The 25,591-nt window shown below is 35.9% G+C and overlaps 1 long non-coding RNA gene across 1 annotated transcript in view; it reads left to right on the top strand.

Annotated features, from left to right (window-relative positions):
- Window positions 1-1,236: 1,236 nt before the first annotated feature.
- LOC121110647 overlaps window positions 1,237-25,591 on the top strand; it is a 52,293-nt gene continuing 27,938 nt past the window's right edge. The window contains exons 1-2 of the long non-coding RNA XR_005859960.2: window positions 1,237-1,339; window positions 3,078-3,147. This is a non-coding gene — a long non-coding RNA (uncharacterized LOC121110647). The remainder of the gene's footprint in view (window positions 1,340-3,077; window positions 3,148-25,591) is intronic.

Here is a 25,591-nt window from a genome sequence, read left to right as displayed (position 1 = left end):
ATTGATGTACTCCCAATAAACATATGGAATTGGTTATCTTTTAAAGTAGTTAATGAATGTTTTTAATGTTTTGCATGCTCTCAGTGCTGCAAGGGATTTTGCCTTCTTATGCAACAAGTATGTTAAGATGGGTACACTAGTTACTGCAAAGCATCATTAAGCAAGAAAGTTTGCAAGAAGCCTTACTGAAGAACTCTGTATTTTGGTAGGATATAATTAAACTAATTGGAAGTATTGTTGTAAAACTCAGGCCCTCTGAGATGCAGCTTTGTGGCTTGTTAAATTTGCTCCTCAAAAACATGCTTTTCGAGGAACTGATTTATTCTTTAAAAAAGAAAAGAAAAAAATCTGTATCACCTCCTGAGAATGTTTGGGAGTATGTGAAAGGACAGGTAAAAGTTTTTTATACATGAAGAAGAAAAAATAAGTTCTGACTTGAATAATGAGCAGCTGAATAAAGCAGAGTCTAGAAATAAACAAGTGTTTTGAGCTGCACAAAGTAGCGAACTATGTCTTTGTGGGAGCTAATTTAACAGCTTAGTTCTCGGCAGCACATAAAATAGGAAGCCGTTTCTCACCTCCTCCACTGCTGAAAGGCTACTAGAGCTTGGGCAGACGTTTGATGCAAATTAAGTCACCGCTTTCTAAAGGTGTTTTCAGTCTCCTTCAGACAAGATTCAGCGAAGCATTTTGTGTCATTTAAATGTTACCTCTTCTTTCTCATTAAAAATGGATATTCAGAGGAAGGCAAATATTTCATCTTTACTCTGTCCCATGAGCATATGGAACATCAGAGATAGGTGCTAAAGGCAGCTTTTGGATATTTCCGAAGTTCACTTTTTGCTCCCTGAAAGTTTTGCTCAACTGAAATTTTTGTTCTTACATGATATGGTTACTTACTACATCTGTGGAATTTGGCATGCCATTCAGTCCTTAACCTGTGTTGCATTGAAGGAGCAGTGAAGTTCGGTATGTCTGTTGTTGCTGACTGTGATGATGTGCTTCTTCCTTCAGCCTGAAAGTTACGCCCAAGACCTTGATCAGGCAGATAACAAGCAGGGGACTGATAACAATCAAGCTATTGCCAAGTCAGACAATGACCATAATAGTGTCTCTAAATGAGTGCTGAAAGAACCGATAGCAGACACCTGGTTCAACAGCTGAGGGCCAACTGAACAGGTAGGGAACCTATGACTACATCTTACCTCATAAACAGTGAGCAGCCCAAGAGACCCTGGAGTACATTTGCATAGTACCTGGCTTTATGACAGCATTGCCCCTTGAGGTTGTGCCCGTTACAACTTGATGTCAAAAGATGCTCTGTCATTGCAGATACTCAGTAAGCTAGTAGTAGTTTGCTTAAGCTTTGTCTGTTTTGTGGAAATCATTTTTTAGATTGGTTGTGCATGAATAATCCCTTAGACATAAACTGTTTACAAGGTGTGGGACTAGGAGTAGATTCAGCTGCACTCAGATGCCTCTGAGAAGGACTTTAGAAAGCAAATGGGACGTGTTTAACCCTATTCTCCATGCAGTAAATAATCAAGTGTACCATATCATCTAGAATCTTATTGTTTTACTTATGATTAGTCTGTGTTAAATCATTACATTATATCAGTAAACATATTACTGCTTCTCTCTTACAAGTGAAGCTTCTATATTCCATCTGTGACATTGACACAATCAAATGTTGTGTATATACATCTTATTACCACTTATGAGTGGGTTAGGTATTATAACTTTTAACTTTGTATTAATAGTATTTCTGTTTAAATATATATATATATATATTCTGTGAAGTGTAGCATATGTAAATAGCTACAAAACCTTTTAACTTGCCTGTCCTACTTAATACGAATGACCATGGAGATTAATTGTTAATCTGAAAGGCTAAATCCTTTATACTACCTAATCTTTAACAATGCCTATGTTCATTATATCTACAACCCTGTGTTAATTTCAGTTCCTTCAATGGGACTATCAATTTGAAGGTTTCCTAGTTAGGATTCCTGAGATACACTCAGTGGATTAAACCACTTGGTGACTTAGGACCATAATGATCTTCCACAGTAGTGTATATGTTAATGGAATATGATTACATATGGGAGCAGGAAGCTCTAGAGAGATAAAATCTGCTTCTTGCACTGAGTTTCCCCAGATGATTAAATTACACTCCAACACATTTTCACTATCATTGGTAAAAATATGAAGTTGAGGACTATTGAACAATTTTAATTTCCCCTGTGTACCCTAACGGCTGAAGCATCTGTTCTAAAACTTTGTCAATACCTGGAATGGAGAATTTCATATTCACCATTTGTATTAGCAATCCCTAGTAGGATGATTTGCCACTACCTATGGGGAAAATGGAGTGATAAATGGTTGCAGTAGATTAAGGCCATTTCTCTTCTGTGGAATTAATCACGTGTGAACAATTTGCAATGATTTTTCAACATATGTTCATCAACAACTCTTTCATTTAAGTATGGTGTAGGCTATGAACTGATGATAAGCTCCTTACAGAAAGAATTGAGTAAGGGTAGTTCACACATTAGACCAGTGCTTAGCTTTGGACCTGTAAATCACTTGGTAACATTTGTCCTTGTCTGAATAGATTATATTTTAACTGCAAACATGCTTTGCTGTCTCTAGATAACACATAGATATTTTAGGAGTAAAAGTCATTAAAAAAGCACATTTACATTTGCGCTGAGGTAAGTATGACTTTTTTTTTCCTTACATAAGTTGTTTCTTAGTTTTTTATGTATATACATAAAAACATTAACCGTTAGAGTTTTAGTTGAAAGACCATGCATTTTGTTCACTTTGCCTTTTTCTCCTCTGTTCTGAAACTCCGATGTGGTTATCTTAGCCTGGAGACTCATCAAAAAGGTATTGATTTATTGAGGGCAATTTGGGATCAGACAAGAAAATAATATTAGATTTTTCTAATATTGTTCTAAGTGTTCTAAGACTAAATTTTTGGAAGACAAGTTCAAATTGGGCTACCTACAGTTGCCCATAGAAGTCATAATTGGAGAAACATAATCTAAAACATTTATCTGTTTTATTTATAGAATGAAGTGTTAATAGAGAAAAGATGTTAGTGGATGTTATGGCTGGAGTTCTGTCAACAGTTTACTAAAGGTAAATTCCTCATCAAATTACAAATAAATCCAACATGACAGACTTTGCATTAGTCATAACATGTATTCGTATATTCAGCAAAGAATAGTTTTTATGCAACGTCCTTGTAATAGTGGATATGCCATTTAGTTCAGCACAGTAAAGTTATTTACACTATTTTGAAACAGGGAAATATCAAGATGCGGAAGAGAACAATCACTGATTTACTGTGAACGTTGTCCTGGCTTAAAAGAAGTATAAGTGAAAAGTCAACAAAATGACTTCTTAAAAACATTATCTGACACGGAATCTTTTGGCAGCTGGGAAGAGCATGTTGATGTGTAGACATCAAAAAAAAATAGCGTGGCAATTCTATTTGCAAAGAGCTTAAACAAGATGATCCCTAATTGAATTTCCTTTGGGGAGAAGTTAAGCAGTTTTGGTTTTGTTTTGTTTTTCTATTTAATCTCAAAAAGTTCTTTCTGTAGAAAGATTCCACAACATTTTAAGAATTGAATAGGAATTATGGAAAATATTACATATCTCTTTAATTATTGTTTCTGAAAGACTGAAATGTAGTGCTAACAGATCCATTTGTGTTATAAACAATGCTTTTAAGTTAAACTAATGTGTTTTGATCAATTCACTGGAAAACATTCAACCATCTTAGACACACTCTTCAGCCTATTAGTTTTTAATAATATTTGATTAAAATAGTATCTTCATAAAACTTTCAGTAGTTGTTAACCATTTAAGTATAAAATTCTCTTATTCAAAACATTTCCTCGAAGAAATTTCTATTAAAAAACATACTTCTGATCAGCTCCAGAGATAACCTCTGGAAAATGTGGCAATTGTAGCCGTAGGAAAAAAAAGAGGTTGCCTTTACAGTCATACACACAACAGTTTGAACTAGTCTTGTTCTTCAGGATGTCAGTAACAAGTTCTGAAGTGTCACAAAATAAAGAGATTGAATGCAGTCCAGGTCATGAGTGATTAAAAAGTTGTTGCCACCAGATAACTGCTTGATTGCCTATGTGAATTCAGTTGATGGGATCAATCTAAAACATAGCATGGGTAGTGCTAAAATACACTGCAATTACTAAAAAGCATTTCTTGAGACAAATGATGAAGATTCCCAGAGGGAGGGCTGGAGAAAAGAGAAAGTGGGGAGGTCCTTGAAACAGCTTAGAAGAAAAGATGTGGAAAAGCAACAAGTATTCTGAATAACTAAAGTGATCGTGGTGACTACTCTCAGTCCTGAATATCTTGCTGTGGTTCCAGTGGCAGAGTTATATTGTTAGGAAAGGTACCCTGGAGAATCCAAGTTAATGCCCTATCTAGGAAACAGACATCACAATTACTTTTCTGGATTTAAATGCTAGTGCCTGCTCTAATACTCCCCTGTGAAACCAAACCCAAACAAATTTAAGTGACATCAAGATACAATGAATTAAGTCACAGCAACGTCTTTCACAAAATCTCTGAAGCAAAATAAAGGTCCACTTCTAAAAGAATGAAAAGGAACAAAGGTATTTATGCATGTCTGCATAACTGAGAAAGAGAATGTAAAAAAATCATCTGACTGCAAATGTGATATATCTTTATAATTATAGTAAGGTAGCATTAAAGTGTAGTATTGATAATGTTCTGCAAATTCTAATGTGAAGTGTTCTTTGCAGATTACAATTCAGTACAAACATCCTTGAATCAATAATAATTTCAGAACTCTGAAATATATTCAATGAACTCATTCCAAAGCTTTCCTTGGAATATAAACTTATTACATTATGCCATGGACAATTAAACACAGAATGATAGACTTGTCCCTTCATCTATTCATATTATCTGACTGGAAATGTTTTCTTAGCTAATCGCACAAGGAAGATAAGCATCTATTGTTAGTCTTATAAGCTGCATGAGTGTTTTCTTTTCTTGTCACTAAAAGTGCTCTGAGTTTCTTTGTTAAGGTGAATGACTTTTTTATATCTCTAATCTATAACCAACAGGCTGTAAACATCAAAAAAGAGGCTTTTAATTTGTATTCACAACAGTGGAAGGTAATTACAAATAGCTTCTAGATCAGAATACAACACTTTCTTCACTTAAGAATACCCACAATTCAGGATAATAGAGAATTAAACCTTTGAACTACTATCTTTAAAACTTGTGCAGCTGAGTTAAATGCTAGAAAATACATAAATAAGTAAATAGACAAATCCTGTATAATTTAGCATCTGTGAGCGGTAAAATTCAGCTGTCAGACATGTGTAAAAGACCATGAAACACTTTTATCTCTGGCTGCTACTGACTTCAACTTTCTATAACCATGTAAGTAAGTTGGTTTGATTGATGGCAAATCATCAATTATTTCCCAGAATCTCCCGTGGTGGACATAAACATTTTCTTGCAACTGTCACTATAACCATAGTAAAGAGCTTCTTCACCATAAGCCATGTCCCTGTATAAGCACTAATTTAAGGCCTGTGGGCTGAGTGATAGGAGAAAGTGGAAAGAAAGCAGAGACTTTCGTATGAGATTAACTTGGGAGTTAAGAGCTTGATAAAATTCAGTAATACTGATGTGATTGCAAACACTCTGAAAAGCTGAAAGGAATGAAAATACTCAAATGGAAGAAATCTTTTTCAGAAAACAGCAGTTGAGTACATCAATTAGGTTGTATTATTCTAGATGAATTTTTATACGTAATTCCAGTTCAAACTGATCTAGATTAGAGATAGATTGCTTACTGGATGTGATTTAGGGTTTGCAAACAGGTTCAGCCCTGAGAGCAGGCTGTCCTGGAAAAGAGACTCAGTTTGTAGCTCTTAAGAGAGTTTGCCAGGTGGAATGTCCCTGGAAAATCTGGGCATCAGAGGCTTCCAGTGTACGTAGTGCCAAGGAAACAGATGATAACAAAGCTTCATTGTATTGGAAGCTTAGGAGCCCCATGTTCAGTTGCTATTTGGACTACTATGATCATTTTATTCTGAAGGGACAGTTAAAGACCATCTAGTCCAACTCCTCTGAAATGAACAGGGACACCTACAGCTCCATCAGGTGGCCAAAGCCCCATCCAGCCTGAATGACTTCTGGTGATTCCAGCTGTTCCCTCTTTCTGAACATTGCAGACACCAAAGCGGGAATGTGATTGTCCCTGTGTGCTCTATATGGGAAAGCTTTAATCATTCTTTACTCTCCAAGAGTGCAGTCACGTTCCGAGTTTTCAGTTTGGAACTTTGTAGAGACACATTTTGCAACTGTTAGGTTTTAGATCAGCCTGTTTGTAGATGCAGCTGTGATCTGGATAATAAGTTTGTGCAAGCTCTCTTGGATCTTATGACTATTCCAGGAATGCAAATGGTGATGAACAGGGTATAGCTATCATCTGGCCAGTGCATTTGTGCCTAGGACTGTCAGAACAGGATTTTCCACTCTACCAGTGTGAATCTAATCTTGTTAAAAACTAATATTTGATGCTACCACCCACAGGTTCTCTACCTGCCCTTTGACAACTTTGTTTATTTGATGTAAAATCACTCTGTGATCTGTCAACAGTAATCTCTCAGAAGTACTTCTACTTCAATTATGGGTGTAGTTCTAAATTTGCAATATTTTTTCTTTCACTGCCTCAACGATATCTATCCATCTATATATATGGATATATGTATACTTTACTAGAAAACAATTTGCAAAGCCATGATATGCTGGCCTTGTCAGATCTTGGGAGAGAAACAAAGAAAACACAACTTGGAATTTCTGAAGTTATTTTCAGGTACTTTAAACAAATATATATACTCTGTTTTACTTTGCATGCTGCCAGGGCAAGTGGAAGTTACCAGTAATTCTGTATCCTGTCTCTTGGAACATCAAGAATTATTCTCTCTGTATACAAAGTAGTAATTTTCAGCACTCACATACACAAAAAGATGATCCCACACTCTTTTCTTGACAGCAGAAAAAAAAAAAAAAAAATACAGCACATTTTACCTGAATGTGACAAACATAACATTGACCTTTGTCATTTAGATTGAAAATGTAGCATTGCCTTGTCAGCAAATAGCAACCTATGATTTTTATGCATCAGTTGAAAAACTAGATAGGAAAAGTTTTTAAAGGGAAAGAAAGATATGGCTGTGTTTACTTTGAAATTTGAGCAATAAATGATTAAAACTTGTACTACTGCTCAGAGATTAATCCTGAGTACACATTTGCTGTATAAGAACAAGTATTCTTTAAACAACACTTCAGAACTACTGATATATAATCACCAGGAACAACCAATAACTCAGAAGAATCTTTGCTTATGATTGTAGAAGTCAACTACAGTTGTGCAACACTGGCAGAGATTAGAGAAGTATCTCAGGGAGCTCTATTCAGTCAATTATTTAACACTGCATCTACTCCTTTACCTGGCAGTTAAGCTCCTATAAAGCAGGCATAAATTAATTTTAGAAGTGCATTTACTAAGTTTAAGAGTTCTGGAAAAAAGAGAGTACTCTGCAGTGTCAAGACTGCATGTGACCACATAACAAAATAGAAGAAGAGCAAAGGTAGCTACATGTTGTGTCTCTATAAGACCTTCACCTTTGCTGCCCAGATCCTGAACACTACAAAGATTGTTGTCTTTTTCCACTTGTAATGGCTTCCTGGGGTCATACTGATGAGTGAGGTGTGGCTGTGTTTAAGATAATTGATGAGTATTTGGAAAAATAACTTACTCTTTAGTGTTTTGAATATGGGCCATACTTTAAAAACAAATGAGAAGCTTTAGTTGTTTTACCCATTGTTTTTAATGCGGATATAACATAATGGTAAGAATTTTCCAAACAGCCCTTCAGACCAGAGGTCAGATGAAATACAGGTATCAATATTAGAAAAACTTTGCCACATCTGAGCTATTTTACGCTAAATAAAAACTTTGTTGTGTCATTGGGTCTGTGCTGGCAAATCAATTGGTAAAATATCTCTATTAATGAACCATACTGCCCTCTGCCAGTACTTTTCTATAGTATCATAATGCATCTATTGCTAAAACATAACATAATTCAGATTCAGATGATATGATTTCTTGGATTCTACTCATGCCTAAAACAGCATTCAGTAGTGAAATGTTGTTCTCTGCATATGACTCTGAACCACCTTTAAGCAAAGAATAAATTGCTCAAAGAGAAAATGTCCTTGCAGAGTTCAAAGGCCATAAATGTTTTTTTGCTTCCCCAGCTTTAAATAGTTTTAAATGGCTTATTAACTCCTGAAAAGCTCAGTTGGAAGACAACTCATATACATATATATTTGCTGATGATTTATGAAAGAAACATGAGGGAGAATAACTTTGTTTCATTACCATATAACCTCCTTAAGAGAGAGCTCTCAGTGACTTTATAGCAGTAACTGTGATTAATTATAGCTATTGAGAAGATCAATCTGTCAGTTAAAATAATGTTTATTTTCCATCTCTTAATATTTCCTCGTGAAGAAACCGTTCTAAATATGAGAGCAATGACATATATGTGTTCTACCCTTTGAGTAGATGACTATGAAGGTCCACAGCTCTTTGATTTTTATTCCTTTAGTACTTTAACACAAAGCAAAATCCTTCCCACATTCAAAAGGTAACAGAGTCTTTCAGTTTTCCTTGATATATACATATTTGTCCTAAATGGAATTCAAGTTGTCTGACAGATTGTGGGTGTTCTTTTTGAGTGTTACTCCTTCCTTTGGACACAAATGAGAATGAGTTAAAACTAAACAAAAGCCAGCAACAGCTTGAGAAGGGCAAGTAGATTAGTTTCACTGTGACTTGAAAAGACTGAACCCTCTGGGGAATCTTTGTAAAATTTGAGCACCCACAGGTCTGCAGATCTGTTATTGCTAGAAGCCCTTGGCACTAAAGCAATTCCAGCTATGTCTATAATGTCAATACTGAGGTTCATCAAGAAGAATTTCTGTCATTGCAATGTGACGAAGCCAAATAACTCTTTCACAAAGGGGAAATGTGAGAAGAGAAAATAATTCTGTGACAATTTATTCTGGCATTGAAAAATGTCAATGTATTCCATGGAGAGCCTGTTTAGGTCGTTCAGTTAGGCTTCTAACGCCTTTGTTGTCCTCTGCATTTTACTCCTGGCTTCTCTGTGCAGCTTTTCACCCAGATTCACAATTTATTACAAGTCCCTATCCCTAGGAGTATTTAAGATGTGTGTAAGTGACACCAAGGGAAATGGTTTAATGACAGGACTTGGTAGATCAGGTTGATGCTTGGATGTGGTGATGCTGAAAGTCTTATCCAACCTAGAGGATTCTATGACAGCTATGATTTCTTCTGCACTTTGGGTAGGAAACCTGAATGCACAACTCAAGACTGATAGCCACAAGTGCTAATGAAGGAGAAGATAGACACCAGTCTTCTCTTGCAATGATGTAAATGGATGCTCTTTTTATGTTGCAATTGAAGCGTGGCACAGAGTAAGGAGAAATGGGAACAGCAAATTCTACATGGGAGTTAATGGGTATTCATTTTGGTTGTCTGTGTGTTTCTCCTCTGGTGTGAAGGTCTTCCTTGAAGGAAGGAAGGGATTTCCCAGCCTTAAAAGTTTCATTATACAAATCTCAGAGCTAACAGAAACTTACAGGTTAACTATACTGCAATTGCATAACTTTGTCATCAACACCAGGCAGACTGTGAGGGATAGCAAGCAGGAGATAAATTTTGAAAGATTTTCCACAGCATCATGGATAGGAGGGTTCATCATTTTGTCATCAAACCTTTGAAAGTTTGAAAAAGCCTGGCAGAGTGTTTGTTTGGGGTTCAACAGGGAAGTCTGAAATTCCTCAAATAAGTAAAATGAGAGAAAAAATAATTTATTTTTCCAAGTGTAGTATTAATAATTATTCATACATCTTTGTCAAAAGGAGATATCCAAATGCAAGAAGTTTTAAAAAGAATCTTTAACCAAAGTGAAACTAGGTCATTTTTTTTCTAGTTGAGAAGCATAATACATCCTTGTTTCTACTAGGTTTTTAGACAGTGGGACTTGAGTCATTAAAGTGTTGAGAATTGGACTAAGCTTTAATGAGAGTATAAATGACTGTGATGCTCTTTTTTGCTTGGAGATCAGAAGATAGAACTTGAATTTCAGTTTTAATATTTGTCTTTTCCTGCTACTTCTTGTTACTTGGTCCTCATTTGTCCAAAGTATGCAATGTACTTTGACTCTTCTGTGTTAAATCTTTTAATTCAGAGTAAAAAAAAAAAAAAAAAAAAAAAAAAAGGAAATTTTAGTGAAATAAAACCAGCTGTGCAACTGTGGTTTAACCCTGGTAGGCAGCTATGAAGCACATGGTTTCTTGCTCATTCTTCTCATTTGGAATGGTGTAGAGAATTGGGAAGATAAAAATGTGAGAACTCTGGATTTAGATAAGGACAGTTCACTGGGTAAGGAAAAAGATGAATCTGGAATCTGCAAGCAAAGCCAAACAACGAATTCATTCACTACTTCCCATCAGCAGGACAGCATGCGAATCTGAAACATCCTTGACTCCATGCAGCGCAGCTCTGCAACAACTAAAACATCTGTGTGTTAATGCCACTATTTTCAACAAAAATCCAAAACCTTGCATTGTAGAAGCCTCTACAAAGAAAACTCTGTCCCTGCTGAAATCACAAGGTGTTAATTTTTGTTCATATTTGACAGTAGCTGAGCATAAGCTAGCTCCAGAACATGGGCTATTCAGTGCAGTAAGCTATATATTAAAGAACAAAATTCATATTAATGTTGCCAAGGAAGCACTGGAATTCAAGATGGAGAGTCTTCACATCTTCATCTTCCAATAAGACCAAAGTTGCTGCTGGGCATGTAGATTAACAGCATCAGCATGAAGGTAGCTTTGTGCTAGGAGATCACTGGGAATTCTGTCAATCACAGACATGTACAAGGACGTACAGAATCTCAGTGAAGGCAAAATGAAAAAACATCTAGAAAAATATCAATGGATAACCAGTGTGTTAGATACACATGTAACCTAGATACAGAATGAACTCTTAAATAAACAAGTGACCAGACTGACAACTGTCAAATCCATGAAAACTTACTTGAACTTTTTAACACTGACGATTGCATGTAAAGCCCTTTTCCTTTTTGTGGGTTCTCTGCAGCTGAGTGATGGAATAACTATATATGTGGACTTCAAAGGAGGTGCTATGGGAGGAGCAGCTCTTTTAGAACAAGAACCCACGTGCAAAATCTTCTTATGTCTGAAGAGCAATCAAAGAAACCTGTCACCAATGACATTAATGCATTAATCCAAATAATCTGTGGGTGTAAGTTATGAGATGAAAACTTTCAAGACAAGAGTAGTTGGAGAAGTGTGAAAGTTGACTTAAGGTATTTTAATGAAACCTTCTATGAAATAATTTGTTAATTTGTAGTGATAAAGTGACTGATGTTTTTTCTATTAGACAAAAACAGTACTATAATTCTTTTTAATAGATTTTTGAAGCATCTGTTATGATACCACAACAGGTACTAAATCTTAAATGACATTATATTTTCCATTTAGAATACAGTCTGCAGAATGAATACTAATCTCTTAGCAAAGAATGTGCCACCTTTACCTTCTTTACTGTAGACATATTGGCATTGATCTTATCAGATATGCTGAATCATCGCAACATAATATGGGAGCTTGCTTGTACTACGAAATAATCAAAGTGTACTTCTTTGGATCATTACAACATTTTTAAGTAAACAACAGCTCTGAAAGCAATCTGTATCTCTTTATAGATCCATAGATATAGGAAACCACTATCTCTTTCTTAATCTTTTTTGTTGAGTGAAGATATCCTTAAGTAATGATTTTTTTTTTTTTTTTCCATTCTGTGAATTACAAAGGATTGAAAAAAAATCCCGAAAACAGAGTGCTAGCAGGTATTAACTGGGACATTATTTGGTTTACAAAGGCAGTCTACAATAGCTGTTAAGATTCTTAAAATGGCTCCAGTGGAAGCTAGTGAAGGTCCAGTTCAACTTACTAGCCTACTCCCAGTATCACTATCCCAATCTCACTTTGTATGCTCACATAAAAAGCAATTTAAGAGAGCACAGTGGAAAACAAACTTATCTGACTATAGGTAGCCTGAAAATAAAATTAGATTTATGCTACATTTCCCCCCCTCCCCAGTATTTAGAGAATATCCATCTTCTACAGTATAATTTACTGGGGAGGTGAGAATTGTTCAGAACTAAAATCCTGAACCTCTCTTTGACTGCACTGGAAAATATGAGTCTTCCAATCTCCCTCTCTGGCTGACTTCTGAGTCTTCAGCAAATATTTATACAAAGACTCAGTGTACTGTGTCAATGTTTTTTCAGGCTATCTCGGCCACCTTTTAGAGTGGGATACATTACATTCCATCCAATACTTGCATCTAATTCCCAGTGCTTTGGGAATAGCACATTTACAGTAAGTGAATGAGACCAGACCTGATTCCTCTTATGTTCACATTTTATATCTCTGCAACTCCACTGGGTGTAAACTCCTCTCTCTGTGTAGAGCAATTCCACTTTAGTGGAGCTTTACTACCACTCCTTCTGCAGTATAGAAACACTGAATAAAATCAAATATAGACAAAGAAGAGCCTCTCTTCCTTTCTTTCTCTATTCTACTTGGATGAGCTCATGAAGGTTGAGCTCATGACCCCTGTGTCAGGTGATAGATGACACACTATATTTCTTACAAGTGCTTACTTTTTCTAAAGACCAATTGGTACATAGATCCAAATTAGGGTTTTCAGTTATTCTAGTTATCTTGTTTGTGAGAAATTTTCAGGTGATGTAATGTGAAACTAATAGTAAAAAGATCAGGACGCTTAGCTTCTGAATTCTGGAGAGATCCAGTGTATTCACTCCAAAATATCTGTATAAGAAACGATATGGTCATGTTCCCCTCCAGTGGCATGAAACTCTGCAATATCCTCTCTCCATTTTCCTTTCCTAAGGCAATAGTTTCGAAAATTGAAAACAAGACCAAACAAGTAATATTTTTCCCTGCATCATAACATCTCTTTTGATTTTCAAGACTAATTGCTTTCTTTCCATTCAGCAGTAACAGGGTTCACATCAAAACATTATTTTGAGGAGAATAAGACATTTTGTGATTTACACTTTAAAACTTCTAACCTTCTCTGACATGCAAGCTGTGTCCTATACTATTTCTATCCTTATTCAGCAGTATTGCATTAACTATTTACTCATTAACTTGTGGGTAAGAAATGTGGTTTAAATATCTTTACCTCAACTAGGGAATAGATTTTGATCAGTGATTTAGGATTTTTTCATGTCAGTCAGAATACTGATACAGAATCAGGAAAATGGTTGCTCCTATCCCGTGTAGTTGCTATCACATAAAGTAACTTCATAGTAATAATTTCCAAGAAGAACACATTTTACATAACTGTGTCATGCTTGTACTGAAGTTTACTTATGAGAATTAGATTGTTTGTCAGAATAGGAAAGAAGTGAGATTAATCAGTTTCTACATAAGTGGATGAATTTGGTATGTTCCCCCTGCACAAACAGTGATTTCAGAGATGAGAAGGAATAGCAGTGATCCTGGAGAGTTAAATACTGTAGACATGGAAGCTCTCTTGTCATGTTCTGGAAATATACAAAAGAGAGAAGAAAAAAAAAATGGTACTTTCAATTATTATTATGTTTTAGTGAAATAGTTTTCCATGTAACCTGGTATTTTAAGAAAAGATGTAGAAGCCAGAAATCTTTGTTTGGGATTGTTACTTTGCTAAACAGTTTTCTTGTATCATTAGGTCATTGTGTGAACATTGATTATTATATATATTTTCTAGCCTATATAAAGAAAATCATGATATTTTAAAGACAAACAAAAATTCATGTTTTAATAATAAAGTTTGGGTAGACGGAGGGACAAGCATGGAATGCAGTAATCTAATGTTTTGATGGTATCTGTGATCAGTCGATATACAATAAGATAAAGTTTTGCATGTAGAGGTAGGCCACGCAGCTTGTGAAAGGAAATGTTATGGGTACCACATACTAGAAACTTGAATAAAAGCTAACAATTTAATTAAAAGGATTTTTTCCAGTGTCTTAGACACACAGCATGATCATCCTTGTGACTATGCTTCAGTTCTCACCTACTCCATTACATGGGAGTAGCAACATAGAGAAGCTAATATGGGCATAGAACTGATTTGTCTTCTCACCAAAGCTAGCACTGTCAACTAAGAAGCTTAAGGATTGTTGCAAAAAATGTTATTGCTAAAAAATAAGCTGTCTATAGCCAAGGACTTAATTACTATGGTCTATTTCTCCTAGTAAGATTCTCAAAGCTCCCTGTGCTGGATTAAGAAAGTTGAACATGATATAGTAAATATTATCTGAGAACAGTAAGAGCCATGGCTGTTATGACACACAGCACACAAGAAAAATGTGAGAAATAGAACAAATTACTGTTTGTGATTAATCTGATATTGCAGAGACTGAAGTGCTCAACATGAGCTGGAGGTGAGAAGTAACAGAAGTGGGTGAGGAGGTCTATCATCACATTAGCACTATGATTTCTCACTGCTACATCCTCAGCATTTTAATAAAGATGAGATTTGTGAAAACTAACTCAGAGCAGTATCACTTTACACATTAGAATGTCAAAGGGGGAGTTACCATAGCAAAATATCCATGCATAAAATGCCTTCTGCTCTTTGTGAAAACGATTCAAAATTCTTATCAAGTAAAAGAGTAGGAGTGTTTTAAAGAGTAAGGAATCCATATGTGGTCATTTTGATCCTAGCAGCTCTTTTCAAGGAATCATGGGCATAGACTTGCTCATAAGGGAAATTAATAAATTGACTTCTAGTGTTTTGGGATTTAAACAATCTGGTTTACAGCCAGTTAGTAAGTTTTTTCTTTAATCCTGGATTCTCCTGTGCTGGTGGGAAGGCTCAGCCTCTACTGCAATACCACTAACATCTGCCTTTGATGTCGTGGCCCAACAAAATAACACAGGAGGCACTACTTTTGGAGCAGTCCATGTAGTTTGAGATAGCATAACCAGACACAACACTCTTCTACCCTTGCTCTGCTTTTATCACACAAAAATATTTTCAGGAGACCACATGGGGCAGATCTGTGCACGTGGGAACTTACCCAGTGGGAACTGCACATCCAGCAGGACTGGAAGGCATCATGCAAAGATACCTTCACTTCCTTGCTCGGAACAGAGTACTTCTCGTGGTCACAGTGACTATGTCTACCAGGGCTTTGTAATCAGAGATATGTATCTTGTTAGATCAAATATGTATGCTATGTGAAAGAAGCAGTGCTGCTTTCAGGCCATGGGCATTTATATAGTGGATCTAGCTCAGAGCTCAGCTTTGAAGGAGACTAGCACACATTCTCTATTGCATCAGTCTGTTTGCCACCATATCACAAACAGGTCAATAGCAGAAACCTAAAGACAAGTAAAAGAAAAAAAGTAAACCTGCAGAGATACTTTCCCAAAACATTCCAGCAATTTAGGTTTCTAAGTCTTCTTGAAACAGATTATTTGCCTTTGTATTCAACATCTCATGATGGATTTTTCTTTCACAAGCTATATTAAATGTATTTTTTTTAATTTATTCAAACATTAAACATCCACGATAATAAGGGGCATCACCTCACTGTGCTAAATATCCACTGTTTGATCTCCATAAATATTCAGCAAGTGTTAATGAATTTTAAATTTAGGCATAGATATCAAGTTTTGGGTGTCATTTGATTTATCAACTTGAAACACAGGAAAAGAAGTCTGTCATATAGACAATCGCTTACCATAGGAATTGCAAGCTCTCAAAAAGTGTTAGCTTGCTAGGTAGAGTATGTGTTCTTAATTCTAGTGAAAGCTATTGCACATGCAATTGGGTTAGTAGTTCACCTGTCCCAGTCTACCCATCATCTTCAGTTTGTTTTTTGTAAGAACAAGTTGTCAGCACAACAGGAGTCTGTCTGGCAAATGAGATTCTGACATGCTATCACTAATTGGATAGTAAAAGTCTAACTGAGTAATCTGTCCCCAGCTTCAGTGCTGTATCTCCCAGTATATGCTTTTTCAGGTATGAAGTTGTATTGCAAGAAGTGATTGCCCAGACAAATCTAGGCTGGCTTGAACTTAAGGAAACAGTTGGAAGATCAATTTCAAATACAATTGCAAGTTCTCAAAGGTAATGGACTTCCCTTCTATTATGTACCAACACAGTACTCTAACTTCTGTATTGTTGGATGAACCTTTACATCTCTCACAGTGTCAAATAAATAATCTAGAAAGAGTACAAGTTTATAGTACCTTCTGAAAAATTATTGGAGACTGAGGATATAAAAGAGTTTTAAACATCAGATGTTGATGGAAACAGCTGAGAATGGATTGGAAAGATCAATCTATACAACTGTTTACAAATGTACTTACAAAATACTATAACTTTTATTTGTATTGCTGTTGTAAAGATGGGGAAAGTACAGTCTTGGGGATTTCCAGTACCAAAAATTGAATTTTGCTTTATCTTTGTCCTGACTGGAAGTTTCCACTGTCATGAAGTAGAAAGAGGAAGGCAGTAAAAAGTTATCTACTTTGTTGACCCAGTAAACAAATACACATTAGTTCCATGAGCAGCTGACAAAGTAAAATACCAACAGAAATTGTCCTCCAAATTACTGACTGCTAATAAAATGGCCAGCAAAGCAAACTTTTGTGCCAGAGGGTTCTTTCCAGTACTATAAGCATCTACAGTAAATTCCCTACATGCTGTTTAGTTAAGTTCAAAACATCTGAATTATTGAACATGACAGAGAAAACCATCGTCATCTTAAAAAGAGCTGCATGCTCCTAGGGCTGTTGAATCCAGAGAATAGAAGTAGTGCCAGATTCTTCTGGTGCCATCGTACTGATGCTACTAGACTTCCATCAGTGAGGCTGACAGCATAATTTAACTCCTCATTTTTATATAGAAGAAGACTTTTTAGTAATAATAAGAAGACAGGGCATTGCATGCTGAAGTTGAAAATGTCTGCCACCTAAGAACTCATTGTAGGCAAAGGAAGCCTTACATTTGTTTTAAAACATTTTTAAAAAGTTTTATGTACAGCCATGATTGTCCAACAAGATACTTGCATTTTAGTAAGAAAGTAGAAAATCTCTAAAGGCAGCTGTATCCTTAAAAGTCTAAATGTCTAAACAACAAATGATTCTACATGTACCTTTCAAATAAATAAAAAATAATGCTGAATAATTCCAGTGATTCTACAATATTTACTGTGTTAGGAAAACCTAATTTTACAGCATTAAGTGACTGACGCTGTGCTCTGATTCTTCATCTGAGATTAGAAACCTGTAACAATTATCACTAATTATGTAAGTCACTCCAAAATAATGCCTCCTATTTTTCAACATAGTCACCACCACTAACTATGTTTTTTCATGTATGCATGTTCACTAGTGATGAAGAAGAGCCTTCATGCTGCAGTCATGAAAATCTGCATGGCTATTCATAATGAGGCTTGTCTTTCTTATGATATGAAATCATATCATATTGATATGGGGGGAATATCACTGCTGAAACGCACCATCTCACTGTGCTGTCATCTACTGCTTTGTCTCCATGAATATTCAGTGTCAATGAATGTCAGTAGGTGCCTTTTTTTACTGCATGGAGGAATTCACTTCCGTGTGTTTGCTTCATACACACATTCATGTTGGATGCCATTTTGTTAGACTGCCTTACTGCTGCCATCTGACCCACAGCAACAAAACGAGACAGAATATTGCATGAAAGGTTCAACCTCTACTGCCATTCCTCCAACATTCGCCTCTGACATCTTGGGCCAACACAATAAAATAGGAGGTGTTACTTTTGGAACAGCCCTCATAATTGTACAGTTAATGCAGTTTCTTATGGTAGAACAAGGTATAAATGTCAGTCTGATGCAGATTTTGTCAGTCATGTACAGCATTTAGGATAATCCTAGGGCAATGGCAGGATATAGCAACGATGTCCCCATTTCAAGAGGCTTGGCTAGGCAATAATTAGCAGTTATGCTATGCATTAACCATCATGCTTACAGGCTCCAGTCTATTTTGATAAGTCAGAACAAGGTCAGAACAAAGATTATAAAGCTGCAGAACTGAAATGCTTAGGAAAACACAGAGGTGAGGAACAAAGTAAGAAGTTAATCATGGGAACAAATTCATGTGCCAAGAGCAGGGAGTCAGAAACAGCTGAAGTGAAAGGCTGTGGATCAATTGAAGGTCACTGCTGGAGTTACTGTAGTAAAATCTGCAACAATACTGTAGAGGAATACTCAACAATTTCGTGGGTAGTTAAGGCTTGTTTTCAAAAATATGTAATCCACTTATAACCAATTACTTTAAACAAATAAAATACTATCTGGTGTTACCATTCTTTGTTATTTTCCACAATACTTCTTGTTCTTAGATAACTCTTTTTTTTTATTTCTCTGTAACCTTAAATGAATAAAATGTATTCAACCAGCTGATCAATTTTAATTAAAATAGCATATGGGAATTAAAAGTGTCTAGGTCTAATTCAGTCATTTGAATCTGAAAGTGATAAGATCAGAAGAATAAATGTATCCAGTTGAGGGAGTATAGATTAAAGATGGGAAAACTTCTGACCTGCAGATACACAGTGTTTGGCCTTTCCAGTCCTTAATATCAAACAGTGAATACATTCACATGATCCATGTTCTTACTGTAGTAAACCACATAATTTCATGGCATCAGGGGCTAGATATGAAACATAGAACAGGGTTACTTTTTTTTTTTTTCTTTTTTCTTTTTTCTTTTTTTCTTTTTTTTTTAATTCACTGAGATTCCTAACCCTGAAATTGTTCATAAACTTAGTATCTAGATAATTTTTGCCTACAAGTACCTTGGACGGAGAGCAGAGAACTACTAGTCAGGCCAAGCAGTTATTATTGACAGAGATCTATGGAAGTCAGGAGTTTTAAGTCTTAGGCTCCAAGAAAATGCAGAACAATTTAAATGATATAATGTTAATTGAAAGAGTGCTAAATTGTCTTATGGTGATATATTTACCTTTCATTAAGAAGGACCCTGGAAAAGCTGTGGTCCTGCCATAGTTATCAAATTAATGTGTATATATTGACCTTTCTTGACCAAACTTAATAAATAACAAAGACAAAAAGCATCTTGGAAAAGGGTGTTCTGATTCACATCCTATAAATGTGACTAAAACTTTTGTTGGAGTTTTCAGACTTGATTGGTTTTTTGGTAGAACTTTTTTTGCTGGAAGCATGAGTTTTATTCAGATACAACATCAAAATATTAGTCACTTTTAGTCATTAAAAAAACCCACCAATCTCAAAAGAAGAAGAATTTCTGCTTTTTATGTATTAAAAATTTCATTGTGATTAATTGTACCCTAACCACATTGTCAGCAAGGTACAGTATTTATGCTTGATGCCTCCTTCTAGCAATTTTTCAACCTTGTTGTGCATTTTTAAGAAGCAGCAGAATCCTATTCTAGTGGGGAAAAAAAAAAAAGATGAACTTTAATTGTGTTGATATGCAACTTACCTAATCAATGAACGTATACTGCAGATTAATTAATTCATGTTTGCCAAGTCCCATTAGGTATCTGACTATTGATCAGTTTCATATGAGGAAGGAAGGAAAAGATTGTATTTAATAATGTTAAAACTGTACAGAATATCTCTAGACAGAAAAATTAATGTTTTATCCAAAGTTATCAAGAACATGGGGAACGTGATTATAATAATTAAGGTCATGAGTAGGAACAAATTACTAAAATTACTGTATTCCACTTTTTTTCATTTTATGTTTAGACCCATCAGTTCATTTCCTAACAAAATGAAAGTGTGTGAATGCTGTCCTGAAAGAACACTTAGGATTCAGGTAGACACATCTTCACCACATTATGGAACTTCAGGGTTTTGTACAAGAGAAATATCTAATTGTAGTCAGTCCTTCTACAAATGAGGATCAAAGGAATGCAGAGGCCATCCACTCATCTGGTTTACATTTTTGCAAGAAAGAATAGTGTAAGGGATCTGGTTGTGCAATATGTTCTCTCTTTTGTTCCTAATAGCAAACATTCATAGAGTCATAGAATGATAGAATGGTTGGGGTTGGAAGAGATCTTTAAGATCATGTAGTTCCAGCCCCCCCTGCCATAGGCGAGGACATTTCCCACTAGACCAGGTTGCTCAAAGAATTCTCAAGCTAGTTCTTCAGTAGAAAACTGTCCTTTACCACAAAGAGTTAATTACTGTGAAATGAAGACTTAATTACTCTGTTAATTACCGTGACATGTGAACTGTATTTGAGAGAGTTGTAGGAAAAATTTATCTTTTTTCTCTTCAAAGGCAGGATTGTCTTTTGTTCTTCACTTAGTATGACACCCAAGAGCTGTTAAGCCTACTGCAGAAGTAGGTGTTTGAGTGATTTTACAATTAAAATGACACAATTTCAGCAGCTGTAAATTTCATGACTGCACTGTAAGTATCCTGAGATATCAACTGTAGATATTCAACTATATAACTATTCTTGATGAAATTAGAAATATACAGAAGTAAAAATAATGTAATTAAATAATAAAAGCGTCTGCTAGAGAGATGAAATGACGTAAGTTTTCTTAAGCATACACAATATTATAATAAATAATCAGATGTTAGAGACCAAGAGTTTTGCCCCAAAATGTGAAAATTTGATGCTATTAAACTAAAAACAGATGGCTGACTTTCACAATTAAAGAAGTGTGAGAATGTTTCCCTGCCTACTGCATCCAACTGTGCCAGAGAAAACAATTATAACTGTTATCATCTTGTGAATGAACTGAACATATACTAGATTTAAGGGTTACTCTAAGAAAAAAAAAATCGTTAATACTTTATTAGGAATTTAATTTTTAATCACAGTGTTAAAGAGAATATAAGTCCTCTGGCAATGTTTATGTTCGATATTTTGGGTGGTGAGTTCTTTGGAAAATAAGTTATAGTAGGCAACTGATATTCAGTAGTCTAATGTACCAGTTTAAGACAATGTTCTTGAACAAAATTCATTTAAACCTCATTTCTTTCTTGCATCTGTGCTTGCTAGAATTGTAAATTATATGCTTATCAAAATTTTCAGCTACAGTTTTATTTCAGAATGAGTACATACTGTCCTGCAAAAATGAAAATTCTGCAAAAGATGCAATGTAAGAGTAATACTCAGAAGCAACATATTTTTGTTTTGGATCCTACTTCATGCTACTAACTTGTTTGCGTTGTATATGATTGATAAAATCTTCTGTTATGCTACAGTACAAAAAAAATCTACATTGTTTAATCTACATTGTTATGATAATAGTTATTTTTCTTCACAAAACAACACAGTAATTCAGTTGAACACAAACGTCTTTAGGAAGTCAAAATTTCTCCTCATTCTTGCAATAGAACAGTTTTGCTTTTATATTGAGGTTTCTTTATCTATAATTCCAACTCTGAGAATGCCTTTCTTCTGTCATGTCTCATGTCCCATCTGATTTTTATTTTCAGATTTTTATTTTCAGATTTAGCAGTCATGATTCTAATTCAGGGGCAAGTTCTGGAAAAAAAAGTAGTAGGCAATCTGCAGGAGAAACCTGCAGGAACAACATTTCTCTTATTTATTTATTTATTTTCCTCAAAGAATCATAGGATCATAGATTAATTTATGTTGAGGAGAATCTCTAGAGTTCTTGAGTTCAGCCTCCTGCTTAAAGTGGGGTCAACTCTGAGATCAGTCCAAATTTCTCAGGGTTTTATCCAGCTGTGGTTTGAAAACCTCCAAGGATGAAAATTGCACAGTTTCCCTGGGCAACCTTACCTTCTATGAGATTGTCCTTAGTTATTTTTTACTTTTTTTCCTATACACTTAGCCTGTAGTTTCAGTTTAGGTTCCGTTTACTATCCCATTCTCCCACCAGACGCCCCTCTGAAGTCTGATGTATTCTCATTGACGCAGCTGCTGACAGATATACCCCGAGCCATCTCTTCCCAAACTGAACAAACACTGTTTCCACATTTTCCCTTCATGGCACCTGTGCTTCAACCCCAGCCATTTTTGTGGCATTCTGGTGAGGTCTAACAAGGTCTTAAAACATCTTTTTTAGCTCAATGCTTCCAAAGCAGAAATCTCTTCAGGGGTTGCTCTCATTGTAAACTTTTTTGGAATAGAAAGTTGCATAGTTGTACCCACAGATGATATTGCTGTGAATAATTCAAAGATAATAACTCTCAATCATGACCACAATCTATGTGGGTTATTCAACCCACAGATGTGTAAAGATCTCAGCTGGGATTTTGTGCCATTCTGAAACAGACAAGGACATGGAGAATTTGTTTCCATGAGTTTCTTTGTTACCACAAATAATTACAAGTGAAACAAAACTACTATAAAATTTGTGCCATTAAAGCAAATATATATTGCTAGAATAAAGCAAGTATTTACTACAAGTAACTACAGAAAATTCTCTATTCATAGATAATCCACATCAAGGAGTATGGAGTCAGCCAAGCTTTCCCAGCAGGGATCCAGACAGAATGTCTCATGCAGGGAAGTTCATACCATGAAGATCATTTCGGATAAAAAGTCAGCTTTTAGACCTCTTTGTTGTAGAAACGCGAGCGTAGAAGAGGTCGCAGATCAGCAGTTGCTGATTCCTGTGTTCCTGGAATGCCAGCTTTTTATCATGGTTATTTTTCTTCTGAACCCATCAAGGTTTCTTTGTCCTGCTATCTACACCTCATTGTTCAGGTTTTGTCTGAGCTTATCTGGAAAGTGTCAGGGCTCCAAGCTAGTAGATGCCTTTTTTTTTTTTTTTTTTTTTTTTTTTTTTGTCTGTAAATGTGCTCGGTGACCCTCGTAGAGGCTCCATCACCACCTCCTCTTGTATATGTTAGAATGTATATCATTCATGGACTCTAAGCTGGATGGATCAAGTTTATTTCACAAATGTCTCTAATTTTCTCTGAGATGGTAAGTTCAGTGCACAAATAGTAAAGTTTCTAAAATTTCATTTATGGAGAAATGTGTTCTCGTTCTCAGCAATGATAGCAATTATGCTCTCCTTAGCCTCAGTTCCATGAAAAACCCTCACATATTTTCTATGACCCCACTGTCCTCTAAACTGACTAGTCCTTTCCAAAACAGTGTATCTAGATCCCTAAAGGAACCATGAGAAAGTAATCGGTTCCCTTTGTCCTCTGCTGGTCTCAGTAGAGCGTTCTGACATCCGAGGCAAAGAAATGTTAGAGGTAGCTCTGACTTATCTGCTCACTTTCGTTGTTTTTTATTGGTAAAATATTAGCAGCACACATTGCTCTCTACGTGCACCTTGAATGCACAAGAAGTACATGAAAAAACTCACCCACTGATCCAATGAATCGATTCTGTCATCCAGATAGCCAATATAATTGCATTGAATGCTGTGGTTAGATGTTTTCAATTATTGCCTCAGAATTTATTGGCTCATCTCCCTGCTAGGGACCTTGAGAGTTAGACAAGAATTCTATCAGTGAAGAAAACTGTTCCAATATGTAATCTTAGTTACATTTTAATAATTAATATAATTATAGTTAAGAGAATACCTTGGGCTATTTCCACTCCTTAGAAGCAGATGCAGCAACAGTCAGGAGGGATATTCCACAAGCCTTAAAATGACAAGAAATGACTATGTGAAAGATATTTGCTTTCACTATCAATAAACAAAGTCTATTAAGACTAGAAAGCTATCCTTCAAGCCTCATGATTGGATACCTCATGATGCTTCTTGCTTTTAGAGGTAATAATTGCCATTGAATATCATAGAATCATAGAATGGCCTGAGTTGAAAAGGACCATAATGATCATCAAGTTTCAACCCCCCTACTATGTGCAGGGTTGCCAAACACTAGACCAGGCTGCCCAGAGCCACAAAGCCATACATATGTGTGTATATGAATATATATTCATATGTATATGAATATATATATGTATATATTAAAAAAGAGAGAGAGAGAGAGAGAGACAAGAGAATAAAAGCAGAGCAATTTCAGGGAGTTTGTATAGTATATATAGTACAGAGCTTGGTTTTGCATAAAGAGTGTGTCTCTGATTTTGGCACACTCAAAGGAATCCAGCTATACACCCCTGCTAGCCTTTGTGGTCACATTTTGGTACTGATTGCTGCAGAATTAACTGGAGCTCAGTACAAGTCAGTACCTCAGTGCAATCCAAGAGTAGAACGAGGGTTGTGTAGCCTCAACTGCACAGTCCGCTATCTACGATGTGTAGGGTTTTAAGCCAGCTAATTTAAAGCTAGCCTGGGCATCCTGCAAGATCCAGTCCTGGAGAGACAGGTTTTGTAATGAAACCACCTGTTTCGAATTTCTTTTGTTGTTGATGGTGAGATTAAAGGAGAAATCCATTCTGCGCATCCAGAGCAGACTGTGACCTTCACTGAGAAGTTGCGAGGGAAGCAGGGTGTGAAATTGGAGTTACCTGCTGTAATTTTGCAAAATTAAAATGAGATGAGCAGACAGCATTCCCAGCCAGCTTCTTGCAGATCAAAGATAGGCTGCTCTGTTCCAGCAGCTAACAGGCATCTTGGTAATGAAACAGAATCACAAGCTGACATTGCTTTTCCTGTGAAACACCATCCCCTTGCAAAGCTGTTGCCCTTGATAAAAAGGGATCAGAGGGTCATGTTCTACTCCCTGCTGGAAGTTTATTACACAGGTAGATCCTCAAGCTAAACTTATTAAGGGGATTGCTTCCTCTTGCATCTATCTCTGGCCAGATGTCCATTTTGGTGTGCCATCTGAACTGGCACATGTTGAAGCCAAGACTGGCTGTTTTCCTTTTTTGCTCTTTTGACAACTTAGTGAGCTCTCCTTTAATGATTGCATTTTAATCTCCTTGACTCTTTTGACTCTACAGGCCCACTTCTCACCACCATCCTGACATTCAGAGTGTGCAGTGACTTAAAAGCAAAGCATTGTTCTTGTGACATTACCTCCATTCATCTGCTTAAATCTGCATAAAGAACTATATTCCCACTTAAATCCTAAATGGACTAAAAGGCACAAGGGAAGCTACAGCATTGGCCACCAAACTTTCAATGAAATTCTCCATTTCAATATTATTACTATCTGTCTTAATGCATAAGTAGATGGCAGGAAGGCCCCAGGTGGTTTATATTGAATTTACTTAGTCATTCTTTGCACTCTTCACTGACCTGCTGTAATCTGATTTTGGCTCTGTGTGCTGCTGTGGGGAGAGTGAGTAATATTCAGAAGTGCTCAACAGTATCGATCAATTATAAACAATGATTTTGTAATGTGTGATGGTACAAATCCATTTGGATTTAAATCTCTGTGTAGCTAGTGGGGCA

The sequence above is a fragment of the Gallus gallus genome, chromosome 4 (genome assembly GCF_016699485.2).
Source record: "Gallus gallus isolate bGalGal1 chromosome 4, bGalGal1.mat.broiler.GRCg7b, whole genome shotgun sequence".
Taxonomy (NCBI): domain Eukaryota; kingdom Metazoa; phylum Chordata; class Aves; order Galliformes; family Phasianidae; genus Gallus; species Gallus gallus.
This window is presented reverse-complemented; position numbering and strand designations above follow the sequence as displayed.